Source organism: Mytilus galloprovincialis, chromosome 14, assembly GCF_965363235.1.
Source record: "Mytilus galloprovincialis chromosome 14, xbMytGall1.hap1.1, whole genome shotgun sequence".
NCBI classification, from domain to species: Eukaryota; Metazoa; Mollusca; class Bivalvia; order Mytilida; family Mytilidae; genus Mytilus; species Mytilus galloprovincialis.
Window position 1 is genome coordinate 11,874,579 of NC_134851.1, and position 19,109 is coordinate 11,893,687.

At 32.0% G+C, this 19,109-nt stretch overlaps 2 long non-coding RNA genes across 2 annotated transcripts; both read left to right on the forward strand.

Annotated features, from left to right (window-relative positions):
* The first annotated feature begins 1,253 nt into the window (after positions 1-1,253).
* Positions 1,254-5,128, forward strand: LOC143059043 (uncharacterized). The gene is made up of 3 exons (XR_012973354.1): positions 1,254-1,391; positions 2,607-2,751; positions 4,467-5,128. It is a non-coding gene; the product is annotated as an uncharacterized LOC143059043 (long non-coding RNA).
* Positions 5,129-10,749: 5,621 nt separating this feature from the next.
* LOC143058508 (uncharacterized) lies at positions 10,750-15,390 on the forward strand. The gene is made up of 3 exons (XR_012973096.1): positions 10,750-10,866; positions 11,364-11,508; positions 14,626-15,390. It is a non-coding gene; the product is annotated as an uncharacterized LOC143058508 (long non-coding RNA).
* The last annotated feature ends 3,719 nt before the right edge of the window (positions 15,391-19,109 follow it).

Sequence of the window (19,109 nt, forward strand, 5' to 3'; positions counted from 1 at the left end):
TCTATACCAAGCATATATTTGATACATATTCCTGTATATGTATGTCTATACCAAGCATATATTTGATACATATTCCTGTATATGTATGTCTATACTAAGCATATATTTGATACAAATTCCTGTATATGTATGTCTATACCAAGCATATATTTGATACATATTCCTGTATATGTATGTCTATACTAAGCATATATTTGATACATATTCCTGTATATGTATGTCTATACTATGCATATATTTGATACATATTCTTGTATATGTATGTCTATACTAAGCATATATTTCACACAAATTCCTGTATATGTATGTCTATACTAAGCATATATTTGATACATATTCCTGTATATGTATGTTTATACTAAGCATATATTTGATACATATTCCTGTATATGTATGTCTATACTAAGCATATATTTGATACAAATTCCTGTATATGTATGTCTATACTAAGCATATATTTGATACATATTCCTGTATATGTATGTTTATACTAAGCATATATTTGATACATATTCCTGTATATGTATGTCTATACTAAGCATATATTTGATACATTTACCTGTATATGTATGTCTATACTAAGCATATATTTGATACATATTCCTGTATATGTATGTCTATACTAAGCATATATTTGATACATATTCCTGTATATGTATGTCTATACTAAGCATATATTTGATACATATTCCTGTATATGTATGTCTATACTATGCATATATTTGATACATATTTCTGTATATGTATGTCTATACCAAGCATATATTTGATACATATTTCTGTATACGAATGTCTATACTAAGCATATATTTGATACATAAGGATCATGAGGATTATTATCAATTTTGTTTTCTAAATGAAGTGCACTCTGCTGATGTTATAATTAGAAATACAATATATGTGTATGTCTCGCTTTGTATTTGTTTCTAAGCCACACATTAATTCAATATTTCAATTAAATATACGGTTGTTTAAGATGTATGTTGCACAAGAAACAAGTGTGATTAGAATAAGTATTTCTATTTTTCAAACTTAGATTTTCATATGTTTTGGTCGGTGCATTTTTAGCAGATTTCCGTCTGTTTGAAATAAAATCGTATGTAGTCGTACATGTCGTATACTATAGGTTTCCGACATGTACCGAAAAGTAGAATAGTAAATGCCAAACTTAAATTCATACTTTGATAAGATTCAGCAAATTTAAAGTTGACATCGTGCAGGAATGATACCGTTTCAAGGTCATACTTGTCAGCCAATCACAAACAAGATATTTAACAGTTATACTATAATGATCTATACTACAGTCTGATCAGTACATTCAAGTATATTGGTATTATCTTGTTATATTATCTTACTGCTATTTTGATTGTGTGTTTGTGTTTCCATAATGGGTATGTACAACACTTTTGTTTTCTTTGTTTCAGAATTTGATTTATTAGATTAGATTGCCAATTCAATGAAATACAAAGATCATTAACACTTATTTAAAAAAAAAAGTAGAAACGTGTTTTCGTAGATATTTGATTTTCACCATTTTGCAATAGGGTGATATAGGCAAAAAGAAAATATTTAATTGGTTGAACGATTGTTGAAATTCCTGGTTGACATGAAATAGTAATGAATCAACAGTGTACGAAGTATAAAAAGTTCTTCAATGACAATTGATTTTTTTTATTTAATAAAGAGGTTATTTTATGTCTTGCTTCAAACTGTTAAAACGTAGTTTTTGGTGGGGTTCGTGTTGCTTATTCTTTAGTTTTCTATGTTGTGTCATGTGCACTACACTTTGTCTATTTGTCTTTTTCATTTTTTAGCCATGGCGTTGTCAGTTTATTTTCAATTTATGAGTTTGACTGTCCCTCTGATATCTTTCGTCCCTCTTTTAGTAGACTGTAAAAATGAATCAACAGTGCTCGAAGTATAAAAAGTACTTAAATGACAATTCTATTTGTTGCGTTTAAACCACGTTGTAACCGTCTTAACCTTCATAAGAATATTATAACGAGCACAAGTCGCAATAAGGATTTTTCATTAACAAAGGAGGTTATTTTATTTGTTGCGTTTAAACCACGTTGTAACCGTCTTTACCTTCATACGAATATTATAACGAGCACAAGTCACAATTTGTAAAAGTAAACCATTACAAGTCAAAATACGGTCTCAATCACGGACCATTGGCTCACAACAAACAGAAAGTTACAAAGTGACCCAAACATGACTAGTTTAAAACAATTAAAACAGAAAAAACACTGCCTAATCTTTATAAAAAACGACAAAGACTTATGAATCACATCAACAAACAAACAACAACCACTAAACATCAGGTTTCTGACTTAGTACAGATGTTCAGGTGCAAAAAATTTAATATTTTAATAGGTCCTTACCTTCGCCCTTCTAAAATATCAATTGAAATGGATTTACTCAATCAAAAGACAAATCAACACAAACACTGAACGAATACATATGATCTATGACATAATGTAAATGCAAAATAAATAGAATAAGAGGTAAAACAATAACAGATGGACACTCATAACCTTGGACAGATTGCCGACAAATAAAGTTTAGTTCAGATAGCTTCAAACAATTTGTTTCTAATATTTCAGTGTTGGTGGTATCTAGTGCTTTATGCCTGATTGTACTCAATATCATCGATCTTACTGATGCATCTAACAAGAAGGGTGTGGGAATAGTGAGAAGCAAGAATTACCAGTGTTCAGACGAATCCACATTCAACAACGTTCATTGGTGGTAAGTATACACTGGACAGTATTATGTGTTCACATATTTTATCTAGTCTGTAGTGGGATTAAGAACCATCAGATTCTTTTATCATGTTTAAACTCAAGTACCGGCAATCGATACTTTAATAATACAGGTAACAAAGATCAAAATCTGCTGATCACCATTGTAAATTCTGCTGTACTGCATGGTCAACAAAAACGAAAGACAAAATTCTGCATTAAACATAAACACAGATTATATCATATCTGACGTAATGGTAGGTGGTATTATTGTTTGTACAGGTAAAAAAAATGGACGAAGGAACAGTCAAACTCATCAATCGAAAATAAACTGACAACGCCATGGCTAAAAATGAAAAGGACTAACAGACAAACAATAGTACACATGACAACATAGAAAACTAAAGAATAAACAACACGAACCCCACCAAAAACTAGTGTGATCTCAGGTGCTCCGGAAGGGTAAGCAGCTGATGCTTCACATGTGGCACCCGTCGTGTCGCTTATGAGATAACACATCCGGTAAATAGTCTAATTCGATAGATCACATCTATGAAAGAGATCAGGGGATTTTAGGTACGACGTTAGAAACATATCCGATATCATTTGTGAAACGGTTATTCCATAACGGTCAACCAACTCGTGATGGCGTCCGTAAAATTTACGAAGAGATGATTTCATCTTCACTATTTGGAACTCTTGATTTAATAGCTTACTTGTAAGAAACAACTCTCCTTCAAGAAAATCATGATAGGAAATGCAAGCACGGAAATATCGTATCAATTGGGAGATATACACCGTATGCAGGTGCTGCTGGAATGTTGCGACCTAGAAATGGAAAGTTCACAATTGGAAAACTGAAATCATCTCTTTTGTCGTAAAGTTTTGTTTTCAATCGACCCTCATTGTCAATTTCTAGATGTAAGTCAAGATATGTGTCTGTTGTATCCTTTATCTCTAGTTCAATGGGATAGTTGCGTTCGACATAGTCACTAAATTTTGAAATATCTAGTAAAAGAACATCATCTATATAGCGGAAAGTAGAGTTAAAGGATATTGCTCACTTCTTATCTTTCTTCCTAAGAAGTTCCTGCATGAAGTCAGCCTTATAATAATAAAGAAACAAGTCGGAAAGAAGAGGGGTACAATTTGTTCCAATTGGAATGCCGACAGTCTGTTGAAAAACACGTCATTCGTACGTAACAAATATGTTGTCAATCAAGAAATCAAGCATCTTCATAATGTCAATTTCAGAGAATTTTGTGTTTGAATCAGAGTGATCCTTTACACAGTAGGATGTATCCCTTCCTAAAACAAGATACTTGTATCTTCGTTGGCCATTCTTTTCTATAGAACAAAGTTATGATGTAATTATACAGCATACAAAAAACAATACAGGTATTGTTTGAAAACATTGTACCATCATAAAGCATGCAGATAAAAAATAATATTAAAATATACCAACTTTGACTAGACGGAAGCCAAAGCAAGACGAACATTTTCTGATAAAGTCCAATTGACGACTATTTGTCTATCAGGTCTGCGGTGTGCTGCTATTTTGGATATTTGATACAAAGTGCAGACAACAGCTAAAGGCCACCAGTTTGTCTCCAAGACAGCGAGAAATTCCCGCAAAAGTTTTTTTCAAGTTTAATATTTAGTTTCCTAATATCTAAGTTTAGGTTCCTTTATCTATTTATAGGTTTCTTTATCTATTTGTAGGTACGACTGGCAACAATCACCTGATCGTATGCATCTTCGCCACCACTGTCCATTAAATGTTAGATCCGGGTATGTACCGATGGTAAACGGCAAAAACTTTGAAAGAGGAATACATGTTTCTAACGATTCACATTATCTTCTTGGGTTTAATGAGCCTGATCATCATGAGCAGTCAAATCTAACAGTAGCACAAGCTACCGTCATGTGGAAAGAATTGGAAAAGCATGCCGCAGGGAAAACATTGGTTAGTCCTGCAGTAACCAATCTGAACTGGTTACAGCAATTTTTACAACATTGTCACAATTGCAGAGTTGACCACGTGGCAGTACATATTTATAGATGCGATGCGCACCAAATCATGGCATTTCTTAAGCAAGCATGGGATAGATTCCATAAACCAATATGGCTGACCGAATTTTCCTGTCCACATACTACATCACAAAATGATCAGCTTCGAATGATGAGAGAGATTCTGCCACTTTTGGAGTCTGCGCCGTATGTTTTTCGTTACGCATGGTTTGCTAGTAGATGGTTAAAACATGCAAGTGATGGCGCTTGGGTAGATATATCGGCAACTCTGATTAAGGAAAATACTTCAGAACTTTCAGCACTTGGACATTATTATAATAACTTTATGCATTAAAAAGGTGGTAAAATTGAAATCAATGATTTTTTATCAGCTCTACTTATGTCATAAAGTTTTTTCCTTCTTGATATTTAGTACTTTCAAGTTAACGGTTTATTATAGATAATATATCAGTTGTTAATAACTCGTTTTATATTTTTGATACATGTATGTATTAGCAATCGATAACACTTTTGGTCAATGTCAACTTTATAAAAGCTAATCCGAACCTAGTTTGTGATATTTTGAACAAGTTATCTCTAACTTTCATTTATTGCAGCAGTTGCGTCATACATTTTTGTCTTACATCAAGTGTTTAACTTGTAATAAAAACATAACATTTCCTTTTAAAAAGTTATTTAATAAAACGCTACCAAGTGAAAATTCAATAAGAATTCAATAGTTTTTCTTTTTTTGCGACTCCACTAAAACCAGTTTGTTATTTGTCAGCGTTAATTAAAGCTTTTATAAAGACAGTTCACTTAACAAATCTGACATCAAACGTGGATAATCTAAAACACATAAGTAAATATCATTTCAGTAAAAGAGGGGCGAAAATTACAAGTCGGACATTCAAACTCAAATGTCGAAAATAAACAAACGACACCGTGGTTAAAAGAAAAAGACCTATGGACAAAAAAAATTTGACAAACACAACAGAGAAAAGTAAAGACTGAGCAAAACAAACCCCACACAAAACTAAGGGTGATTTCAGGTTTTCCGGTAGAGTAAGCAATGCCTGCTCCGATATGACGAAACTACAAATATATGAGGCAAGCAATTAGGAAAATGGGTCTGTTCCGGACCATATGAGTGTTTGGACCATACGCGTATGGTCATGACCATATGGGTATATAATCATATGGTCCGACCATACGCGTATGGTCCGACCGTACGCGCATGGTCGGGGTAATTAACACTCTGTTACAGTTTACTTTTAATACTTTGAAACTCTTCATATGGTATGACCGTTCATTAAAAAGACGCTATCATAAAGGTAATTTTATAATTATATTATAATAAAAAGATTAGCTAAATAAAAATTAGAAGTTCACATAGTTAATTTAACTTACTTGTCAAAACTAAAATAAACACATTTTATACCGATGGTCTTTACCGATTTGTTTTTACGAGTGAATGGCAATGTGTCGACTTAAAAAAAAATCTGTCTCAATGAACTGTTACACAAGAAGTCACTGAAAAGTAACATAATTTATTTGAGTTGTCTTGTGAGTATGGTGTATTGCAATCATGTTACGATATTTGAGATCTAGAGCTTCTTAAAACACCGTTACGGTAGATATATCGGAATGGTACAAGATATCGGTATCACTGTACGCAGCTACAAAAAGGCTAGCTTTTCACTCGCAAAAGGTGTAAATGAAAAGGATCGTACGCGTGTACACACAAGACTTGCAAATGAACAAAAAAGCTATGATACCGTGTGGAAGTAAATCTCACACCAAGCCTACATGTAAGAATATAATTAGCGATGAATACTAACTATGTCATCAATAATTAATGTTTACGTAGTACTAATATTTGAATTATAAACATAATGCATTGTCATGTAACCATCATTGTTTTTTTAGTTTTTGTATTATTGAAACTTTTATTCTAGTAATGTAATTTAAAAGAAAATATACCTATATGGTTCAAATACTCATATGGTCCGACCCTTTTATAACCAAACGAGTATCATACTCATATGGCCCGACCATACGCGTATGGTCCAAATACACATATGGTCCGGAACAAGTCTAAATTTCCAGGAAGTCTTAAACAATTTTTTTTTTAAAGTGTTACGGTTTATCAGATGATGCATATTTTAAGATAATCAGTCTTTCATTTTACAATTCCTGACATGTCTATTATAGTGTGATACACGACGTAGACAAACAGTAAATATACATTTCACTAATTCTTACTCGATTTATCATTTTCCCGACCTGTTGATTCTTTAAATTTAATCAACGTGTGATTGTTTTATCTCAGTTCTTTGTTGTTCGAAACTCGTTTATGATGTCCAATTTTTTAAGTTTTCTTCTGAATTTCTTTGTGTGACGTCTTATAAAGGCGACCATGCCTTCATACGTTACATAAAAAGAACACATCTTTTTGCAAATCATTTCAAGAGAAAAAATACGTTTGCCCGCAAGTTTTTTTTTTTAAATCATCAGAAAAACAGATTCCAACTAAATCTCGTGTAATACGATATTTATTAACTCTCGACAGTTAAATTCTAAATATTTAAAATGCTCGGCGGTTTTCGCGTTTCAAATTTGAAAATGTAACTGTCTCGAGTGAATACATATTGTTTAAAAATCATAATACAAACATTTTCCACAACTAAATCTCGTGTACTACGATATTTATTCAGTCTCAACAGTTCAAATATAAATATTTAAAATGCTCGGCAATTTTAGCGTTTCAAGTTTGAAAATTTAACTGTCTCGACTGGATACATATAGTATTACAGTCGTTGCACTGGTAACATAACGGAATAATAGTACTGTAATTGAAGAGTTGCCACCGTCAATTGTCGATTTGACGGTCGCAAAGACAGTTTTATCTCAAATCATCCGGAAGGGAAAACAAATCGTTCTCAACATTTGGTACCCGTCGTGTCTCATCTCTTGTAATAATTTGATATAAATGATAATGGTAAAAAAAACTTATTATTTTATCAAGGTAAAATTTGCTGCATTATCGGGCAGTATTATAACACTACACTAGAGGTATCAGGAAGGGTCATGTTTGCAGGAAATGACAATTAAGCACCTTCCTTCGCGGCGGAATGATAAATGGTTGTGAGAGATATCAAACCATCCAGCTTATACATCTAACTAGCATTGAAGAGATCATCACAATGAAACACGTACAGTAAAAATCAGTTAAAAAGTCAGAGTTCGGTGTTAGAATAATTATAATAAAAATAATAATAAATAAGCTTTATTTAGAGTCGGCAAGGTCACAAACATAGATAAACATAATATCTGATGAGCTTTTTATCGACATATGAGACATTTTTAACAATACAACATTTATAACAATACAACACATAATACACATGCAATAAATTTCACAGCACAAATGAAGCACTAAAAGCAGAATATAAGCAAAAACGAGGTATGAAAGCTAAATGCATATAAGTGTAAACTAGGCATAAAAGCTGGCAAAATGCATAGCATAAAATATTTAAAAAACGGGGTATGATCTAGATGGTAAATAAATTTGTCTAATATATTAACTAAAAGTCTGCACAATCTGTAGGTAACAGAAAAAAATTACGCCAAATGACTACGATCAACATTAATCAACAAATGCCTACTAACACAAATGACAAGTCACCTGCAGATTGCAATACTACTGATTTAACATGTTTTTTCTGTTAATGAATTTAGTCGTGTAGGCTCCTAAGAAGGCATCACATGATACTGCGCTAGGATTATGTGTTATTTCGTATCATATGAATTCCAAATAATAATAATATTGCCTTTCAAAACCATCATTGTCATTCAAATTGTTTTGACAAGTATTGTGAAAATGAATTTATAAAGTTTAAGATTGCATGTGTGTTGCGTTAGCGACTCATTGTTTGCGATATCCTTTGGTGTTTTTTGTTGATGGTATATGTTTGCGTTTTTGTACTATAGGTTATCATACGGTTTTCAACAATAAACAAATTCCATACCGTATAGTCAGCTATAAAAGGCCGTTAAAGGACAGTGTAAAACAATTCAAACGAGAAAACTAACGACCTAATTTTTGTATCAAAAATGAACGAGAACAAATATGTTACACATGGACACACAACAACCACAGCATTATAAGCTCCTGACTTAGGACAGGCGCATACATCAGAATGTGGCGAGATTAAACGTGTTTGCGGGATATCAACCCTACCTCTACCCAGAGTCAGTGGCATAACAGTAAAATATAAGAACATCTATAAAAATCATTTGTAAGGCTTAACTCGTCAGATGGATAAAACTACAAATACTACAAATACAACAATTTTTGCCGGGCACTTGTATATCGCAACTACAAAAAGACACCAAGTATAGATCTGAGAGTAATCGCAGTTTACGTTACTGACAGCTAGTGAAAAGCCACCAACAACTAAAAATGAAATCTTCCATCTAAGAAAGATCGTTTCAAAATTTAATTTAGGGAGTTCAAATCACTACAACTAGACGTCATATCACACATATGTCAGACTTTGTATGGTTTCAGAGAGACTCAACCAAATCTGTCACTTCCTGTAGCAGTTAGGTAGTATTTCAACTGTAGTTTGTACTTACTATTCATGACTATATTCTGTTACATTGCAAACAAACAGTGGTTGTTGTTCAGATAAATAAAGCTAATTATTCCTCCACATTGTATTAGTTTTAAGAAATTCTAATTCATAATTAATCAATAAGAATGTTTAAGGTTTGATTATTTTATTTCATTTTTATGATCATTTATTGTTTATCTTGTTTTTGCAATTTTATTATTCATATTCATTTAAATGCTCCTTTTGGATTGTATAACTTGGAATAGGCATTTCGTTTTTTATTTGTTTCTCTTTGGTAAAAATTGCAAACAACCCCCTGTTTAATAGTGGCATGCGTCCTAAGCGCTTTTCTAGATTTACCTTCATCAGGAACACTCAAAGCCAAACATTTAAAATCCGAGGGATGTATAAGTACCGAAAGAGTTGAAGCGCTACATGACAAAAATACCAAAACAAATAGCCAAATTTTAACAAAGGTCAACTTTGTTTGAGGGAGTTGAAACAATGTACGGTTATTTATAATGTATGTATCACAGGACCTGAATCATTAATTATTTAGTTACGATGAGTATTGTATGTACTTCTTATGCTCAATGGTATTTGTTCGTGATTTCTGAATGCACTTTTCGGTCTCTTAATTTTAATTCTAAATTGATGATGCATTACCATATTTTGTCTTTTTGAGTTTTATTCAGCTTTCATTTTTCCGATTGAATAGAATAAACACAATAAGACATTATACTTTCATGTTTAAAGACTGTCATGTTGTTGTCCAGTATTAATAGTATGTGTAGAACGATCATTTTAACGATTCCAACCATTTGTCCTTAGTTTATGTTCTAAAGCGGAAAAGATGTATTTGCTAAAATATGTCGATTTTGACTATGTTTCCTGAAGACAACTTTGATTACGTTGTTCTGGTATTTAATATGTTGTTAAAGTTATCACAAGCAGGAAATTGCACTTTTGTGCAAAGGTTAAAAGTCCGACAAGATAAGTCCTAACTATCTTAACAGTTGTTTAATGATATGTGAGAGAGTTCTACCTATAAGATAATCGACATTTGAGAAGGTATCAAAATCTGTTTACACTACAACTAGGACATTTATTTGTTTTCTCAGTGTTTTTTTAGGCATATTCCTATCTATTTGAAATAAAATTTTCAAATAGTTTTATTAAAATAAAAATAAAATTTCAAATTGTTTTATTAAAATAAAATAAAAAAATCAAGTTGACAATTAGGTACTGAAAGTTGGAATTATAAACTGAAAACTACGATATTATTTTGATAAGATTGATCACATTCTAGGTTGACGTCGTGCAGCTATATATGATGTGATGTCAAGGTAATGCTTTTCAGCCAATCACAGACAAGATAATGAACAATTATAATACAACTATATTGGCCGCTCTCTTACCAGTCCATTTAAGTTCATTGGTACTATATTGTTGTGGTATTTAACTAATATTTTAAGGTTGTGTTTCCATTATGGGTATGTACAAATCGTTTTTTTTTTTTTTGGTATTTGTACCTGATATTAATATGGTATTTGAAACTGTCAATTAAATTCTTTGTATCTAATTTTTTCGCTGATATTAATTTTCTTTTATTTTAAAAAAAATGATATTTTCGTAAATATTTGATTATATGCTATTGCCATAGCTTTTATGCAGACCAAACCAAACTTGCACTTAATATCGCGCAAATAACAACAAATCAACAGTTTATGAGGTACACAAAACACCAAGTTGTAATCTATTTATCAATGAAATAAAATAAAGAGATTGTTGTTGTCATATGTTTGAACAAGTATTAAAAGCTCATTTCACCATTATAACCATTTTAAGAGTGTAATAATGGCAATGTGGAAACGGTTTAAAATAAGTTGAAATAATTGTTCCCCAATCCACTATTAATGAATATGTTTTAAACTAAACTAGTTATAACCAAACATTTGAAGCAAAGTTAATAAAGATTCTAATGTTTCAGTGTTGTTGTTATCTGGATTGTTATGTGTACTTTTACTCAACATCACTGACCTTGCTGGTGCATCTCGCAAGAAGGGTGTTGGAATAGTGAGAAGCAAACATTATGAGTGTTCAGATGAAGGCAATTTTAATAACGTTCATTGGTGGTGAGTATACAGGTTACTTAGCATAATCACGTGTCCCCACACCTACCCCGCCCCTCACCTGCATGGAAGTGTGGGGCATGGCGGTTTTTTTTTGTTTTTTTTTTTTTGTTAGTATAACAAAGTTTAAGAATACTTTGGATTCATTTATTTTCATGGGTACCCATTTTCGTAGACTTCTGAGAACCTGCATATTCATAGATATTTGATTTCGTGTTTTTCCAAATGTCTGTATACAAATAAAATTGAGAATAGAAATTGGGAATGTGTCAAAGAGACAACAACCCGACCAAGTAAAAAACAAAAAACAACAGCAGAGGGTCACCAACAGGTCTTCAATGTAGCGAGAAATTTCCGCACCCGGAGGCGTCCTTCAGCTGGCCCCTTAACAAATATATACTAGTCCAGTGATAATGAACGCCATACTAATTTCCAAATTGTACACAAGAAACTAAAATTAAAATAATACAAGACTAACAAAGGCCAGAGGCTCCTGACTTGGGACAGGCGCAAAATGCGGCGGGGTTAAACATGTATGTGAGATCTCAACCCTCCCCTATACCTCTAACCAATGTAGAAAAGTAAACGCATAACAATACGCACATTAGAATTCAGTTCAAGAGAAGTCCGAGTCTGATGTCAGAAGATGTAACCAAAGAAAATAAGCAAAATGACAATAATACATAAATAACAACAGACTACTAGCAGTTACTGACATGCCAGCTCCAGACTTCAATTAAACTGACTGAAAGATTATGATTTCATCATATGAACATCAGGCACAATCCTTCCCGTTAGGGGTTTAGTATCATACCGTCATAACATATATGAGAAGAACATAACCCGTGTCATGCCAACAACTGTTTTTAGAATAAATGTGTTTAGTTCCGATGCAAAGACCTTATCAGTGACTCAATATTAACGCCAAAATATGCAATCTTTAATGACTTGACAACAGTATCGTAATTATATCCCTTCTTAATAAGTCTATTCAAAGGTTTTGTAAGTTTCTGAGGTGAATACTGACACCTTTGTGCTTTATAAAGAATATTTCCATAAAAAAATGGATGTGAAATACCTGAACGTGTTAGAAGTCTGCATGTTTAGCTATATTTACGAATGATGTCTTTATACCGATGATAAAATTTAGTAAATGTTTTGACTAGTTTGTGATATCGAAAACCCTAGTGTAATAATTTTTCAGTAATACATAAATTTCTCTCGTTAAAATCTAAAACATTGTTACATACACGAGCGAATCGTACAAGTTGAGATATATAAACACCGTAAGATGGTGACAAGGGAACGTCACCATCTAAAACGGATAATTAACGATAGGAAATGAAAAATCCTTCCTTTTATCATAAATTTTAGTATTCAGCTTTCCATTAGTGATATAGATATAAAGATCGAGAAAAGGACAGTGGTCATTGTTAGTATTAGCTTTATTTAAAGTAAGTTCAACAGGATACATTTCATTAATATACATACTGAAGTCGTCATGATTGAGAGCCAAAATATCATCCAAATTTCTAAAAGTATTATTAAATTTGTTTATCAGATGTTGTTTCGATGGGTCTTTGCTTATTTTTGTAATAAATTGTAACTCATAACAATACAAAAACAGGTACGCAATAAGTGGTGCACAGTTAGTCCCCATTGGAATTCCGATAACCTGACGATATACGGAATCCCCAAAGCGAACAAAAATGTTATCTAGTAAAAATTCAATGGCATGTCCAATTAACATAGTTTTTTTGTTTATTGCTACTAAAAAAATGACCTAAAAGAGTTTGAACATATATATTCACATTCTGATTTTTGAAAATATGTTATTCGTGGTTAATAATGGATAATAAGGAATCGACAATAGATGAAAACCAACAAGTGTTTGAATGTCCATAGCAAACACCTATCCTCTTATTTAGAATGGATAGTCGAGGATATGATACTGTGTTTCTCACTCATATAGTAAAGGAATATTATAATGTTATGATACACTGCTGGTATTATATTTAAATATTGTACCTTCATCCAGCATACTTATAAGCATCCATGTTTCTGCTAGACAATATATACACACAAGGACCAATATGAATGATAGGCAGAAGGAATATCTGATGATAAAGTATATTTGACTACCATTATTTTTCCCGATCAGATCTGCTGTAATTTTGAGAACTATTCATTTTTTAATTGTATTATTTCAGGTCTGCTGTAATTTTGAGAACTATTCACTTTTTAATTGTATTATATTGCTTTACATCACTGTACGTAGCAATATATTTGATTTGTTATTCATGCAATCTTGAAATTATTACTTTGCAAACCTCGTTTAAATTGGTTGCCTTATAAAAGAGTTTATATTCTTATGTTAAGAATGTCATATAGAATTTAGAATAAATCATGGAAAGAAGGAGATATTGAATACAAAAGACAGAAAGTCAACTTCAGTTTGGTTCTTGAAGATCAAAAGAATAATAAATGCGTAATATTGATAAAAGTTTTGAAAGAACTATGTACTTTTTTTTCAAAGAAAGTGTCAACTCATTATCGTTTAACTTCATTATGAAACGGAGTTTTTAACGTATCACATCCAGCACATATACTCGTATAAACCATGGTGGTTATTAAATATAAACATGAGTCTCATCTCATGTTTAATGTTCTGAGTGACATCATTTTGTTGATGAGGATCTGGTTGGGTTGGTGTGTGTCCCTTACCTCTGTGCAGTTTTTTTGATCATTTATTTTGTCGATCATTACTCCATCTTATATTATATTTTAGCATCTCTTTATACTCTTCTCTTTTCTCTATTTGCGTATTATTCTTCATTCTTTTAACCAAGATCTTAAGAAATAAAAGTGTTCAGACCACATGAACAAGTCACTAACATTTCTCTCACTGTGGATTCATTTATTTTCAATATATAGATATCAATTTTCCTGGATTGACTATTCGTAGATATTTAACTTCGGATTTTAGCAAAGTAGGCATACATTCCTTTAGAAAATTTACACTTCGTTAAATATTTAAATTCGTCATGCACTTGTACCATAAAACCCACGAAAATACCCAACAAATGTGAATGAATTTATCGATTTCTTTACTGTTTTCAGGTATGACTGGCAGCAATCACCTGATCACATGCACTCTCATCATCACTGTCCGGCAGACGTTAGAGCCGGGTATGTACCGATGGTAAACGGAAAACATTTCGACAGAGGAATCAATATTTCTGCAAATGCACATTATCTTCTAGGTTTTAATGACCCTGACCGTCGTGATCAGGCAAATCTATCAGCTTCACAGGCTGCAGTCATGTGGAAGGAATTGGAAGCAAATGCCGTAGGAAAGATCTTAGTTAGTCCTGCAGTTAGTAGTCTCGACTGGTTACAACAATTTATGCAGCAATGTCATAATTGCAGAGTTGACCACGTGGCTGTCCATGTCTTTAATTGCAATGCACACGAAATAATGAGAATACTTAAGCAAGCATGGGATAGGTTTGAAAAACCAATCTGGCTTACAGAATTTGCTTGTCCCCATACTACATCAGCAAATGATCAACTTCGGTTAATGAGAGAGATTCTTCCACTGCTGGAGTCTGCGCCGTATGTATATCGTTACGCATGGTTTGCTAGTAGATGGATGAAGCATTTAGATGGTGGTAATACGGTAGATATTTCAGCAACCCTGATAAAGGAAAACACGGTAGAACTCTCAGCGCTTGGACATTATTACAATAACTTTATGCATTAACATTGGAGAAACTAATTTTGATTCAGCTCTATCAATATTATGAATGCTTATTTTTTTGTAATACCATCACGATAAAATTAATACAATAAGGTTGATTATAGATATTATATATCTAACAAAAACACATCAGTTGTTTTCTATATTTGATTTACATTGTATATGATCCAACGTCAATTATTATAAATTAAGGAATGTATGCAAAGTTCTGATTCCTTTCACAGATTTTGCTATACTTTGTGGACCTTTTGGATTATAGCTCTTCATCTTTTATAGCTTTGGATTTCAAATATTTTGGCCACGAGCATCACTGAAGAGACATTTATTGTCGAAATGTAAATCTGGTGCAGGAAAATTGGTACCGTTAATGTTATTGCATAAAAACTAGTTTGAAATAATTTTTTCAAATATGGTTATCTGATTTTATATAATTGATGCATTTGTCGCAGATGTAAGCTTTATTTTAGAGCAGCAGTAACACTCGAAAGAGTTGTTTTCTATATTTTGATATACGTTTTTAAATATTCTAGGTATGCAAACACTTATCTTTCGTTCATCAAAAAACATTGCAGTTAATGATAAAATTCATCAAGAAAATATGGAGAAAATCTATGCAAATTTTTTATTTCCTTTGTATTTCTACACAGTTTAATCCTTCTAACTTGAATGACAATTGCATTAAGTTCATTATATTAATATATGGTTTTCCCGTTGTTAGAATGGTGTTACACTAGTAATTATGGGGCCCTTTATATCTTGTTGTTTTCTGTGAGCCAATGCTCTGTATTGAAGGCAGTACATTGACCTATAATGGTTTACTTTTTTTAAATTGTTATATGGATGGAGAGTTGTCTCATTGGCACTCACACCACATCTTCCTATATCTATATTTGTGACTTTAACAAACAGAAATAAAAGGTGAAATTGTCAAAAGCTGTGGTACATCAGTCAACAAGATAGTTATATAATCTTAGTCATTATAAAACTCAAATAGTAATTTCATCAAAGAAAATATATTATTGACATGAATAGTGGTTTTAACTTAACATATAATAAAGCATTATCCCAATTGAATATGTTTTGTTAAATAAGTCAGTATGTCCTGCAGTTCTTAAAAACAAAGTAGAACACATGTAAGTACGTACGCCATCACGAATTAGTTGACCGTTATAGAATAACCGTTTCACACGGATTTCTTATCACATAAGCAACATGAAGGGTGTCACATGTGGAGCAGGATCTACTTACCCTTCCGGAGCACCTGAGATTACCCCTTGTTTTTGGTGGGGTTTGTATTACTTATACTTTAATTTTCTATGTTGTGTCATGTGTACTATTGTTTGTCTATTTGTCTTTTTCATTTTCAGCCGTGGCGTTGTCCGTTTATTTTCGAAATATGAGTTTGACTGTCCCTCTGCTATCTTTCGTCCCTTTTTTACAGAAAACAAAATCATTGAAATTGTCAAAATTATATTATATTTAGAACAATCGAATGTGGCTATTTTTTTGTGAATATTGAGGGAAGAAATGATTATGAAAACATTAGGTAGAAACATTGTCAGATCCTTGTCATTAAAGCCTATACACATGATCAGTAGTAATACTTGTATATGATGAACTTAAAGCAGAACGTCCGTCAACGTCAGTGTGTATGCTATCTCCTTTGTTATATATGTCGGAACACATAGCGTACGAACCAACTTAACGTTTATCTCACATACTGTTGAAATTAGGCTTCTAAATAATCAAAATAATCAAATTAAATTATTCCTGTAAATTTTGTGGGTCAAATATCTTGACAGTTTTGTATTTCTTCGTTGTACAGTTATTAGGCTTAACAAGAATGAATGATACAAGTATACAGAGAAATCCGCGGGAACAGAAATAAACAAATGCACGTGTGTAGATTGACAAATGTAAAATGTAAAATTGCAATCGAAAATAAATTGCTAAAGTTCCAAAACATCCACTGGTAAAAGACAACAAGAAAATGAAAATGATTTGACATCAAAAGTTGAAGGAAAAAAATCAGCAGTAGAATCTTACTCTCATTGAATAATTGTAATAGGGTTATTGGACAGAATAAACCATGTCTGAACCAGAAGGTAGATTTATAAAAATGGTGTGGATTTAAAGTTTGGTATTGAAGATTTAAAGAAGTGTAAGAATCAAACAGATTGCTGGGATAGTGTAAGAAATTATCAGGCCAGGAACTTCAAGAGGGATCAGATGAAGGACATAAGGTGGTTTTCTATCACAGTAATTGTAAAGAGCCTGGAATAGCTGGAATTTGCAAGGTAGTGAAAGAAAGTTATGTAGATAACACACAGTCTGCCTCTAAAGATCCTCATTATGATCAAAATGCAAAGAAAGATGCTCCAAAGTGGTACATGGTGAATGTAAAGTTTGAGAGGATGCTGAAAAAATTGATACCATTATCAAAACTTAAAAATTACTACATCTTAATCACAAGGCTGATGGTGGGACACTGAAAGATAAGGCTTTATTCACAAGGGCAAGGTTGTCTGTACAATTTCGTATTAAACTTGGAGAATGAGAAGAAATAAAGTAATTTGATCAATGTTATGAATATCAGATGGCTCAATTCGATAAAATGTACAGTTGGATAAATATATGAGTAAAACATGAAGTGATGAATTTTTGTTTTACAGGATGTCCATATAGAACTTAAATATGTCTCATGTAAGAAACAAAATTACAAGACCTGAGAAGTTTAACATATATGGAATACAAATCTCATTTTGTGTAATTGTTAATCAAAATTGTCTGCAAAAATCATCAGTCATAACAGATTTCTATGTAAATAAAAATTAAATATTTAAAAAAAGTATAGTCTTTTGTTTTGCATATTTGTGTCATATTTCAACAACTACATAATACAATTTAATTCTGAGCATTGATTTAAAAACATTATAAGAACCCAAAAAATACTTTCCATGCTATGAATTTGCTATATGGAAAAAACCATTCCGGTATCCTCATTTCCAGTTCGAAAACAAAGAAAATACCAGTTAATATTAGTTTGAAGAATATACATTTGAATTTAAGATTATTAAACTGATTTCTTAGAATATAAACTGTTATAACCTGATGCAGGCAAACATTGGAACAGATTACTTGTAAATAGTAACGTTAAGGTGAACATTAGAACAGATAGCATATAGACATATCCTCTAGTCCCCAGTTGTTAACCTGATTGGTTTTATACGTACTTATTTATTACAAAATGGACATGTGATATGATGTAGATAGTGATCGCTTTTTTACTACATTACAATTTCATTTGTGACAGCTCATATCATACAATGGGTATATTACGTTATCAAAACTCTTTTACACATATAATGGTGATGCTTGAATAAAATGGTACCATTGATATTTGTTAATCACCATTGTATTATCAAGGCTCCGTAATTCGTCGTCTCAGAATCGACAGGACTATGGATAATTTCATTTTTTTTCAATAATAAAAGGTACTTAATGTCATTCATTGAACTTATAAGCCTTGTATATAACTTTATCAATCTTTTTAATCGTCTAAAATTATACCTTACCAATGTATTCAAGGATAAAAGTCAGTTTTAGAAACACAGCAACATTTTTATTACTTTGAATCTATTTTGTTACAAAAAGCCAATGAGCTTTTATAGAGTTTTGTAATAAGGTGTCCCTAGTATAATACTTTAAGTGGATTTTTGTAAGAAATGTTTTGGAAATTAACTAAGTTGTTTTGCTATTGTGCTGATTTGTGTCTTAGATGTAACGAATTCGTAGTAGACAATTATCGACTTTTAATTTTATTTGCTAGGTAGTACACGACAAA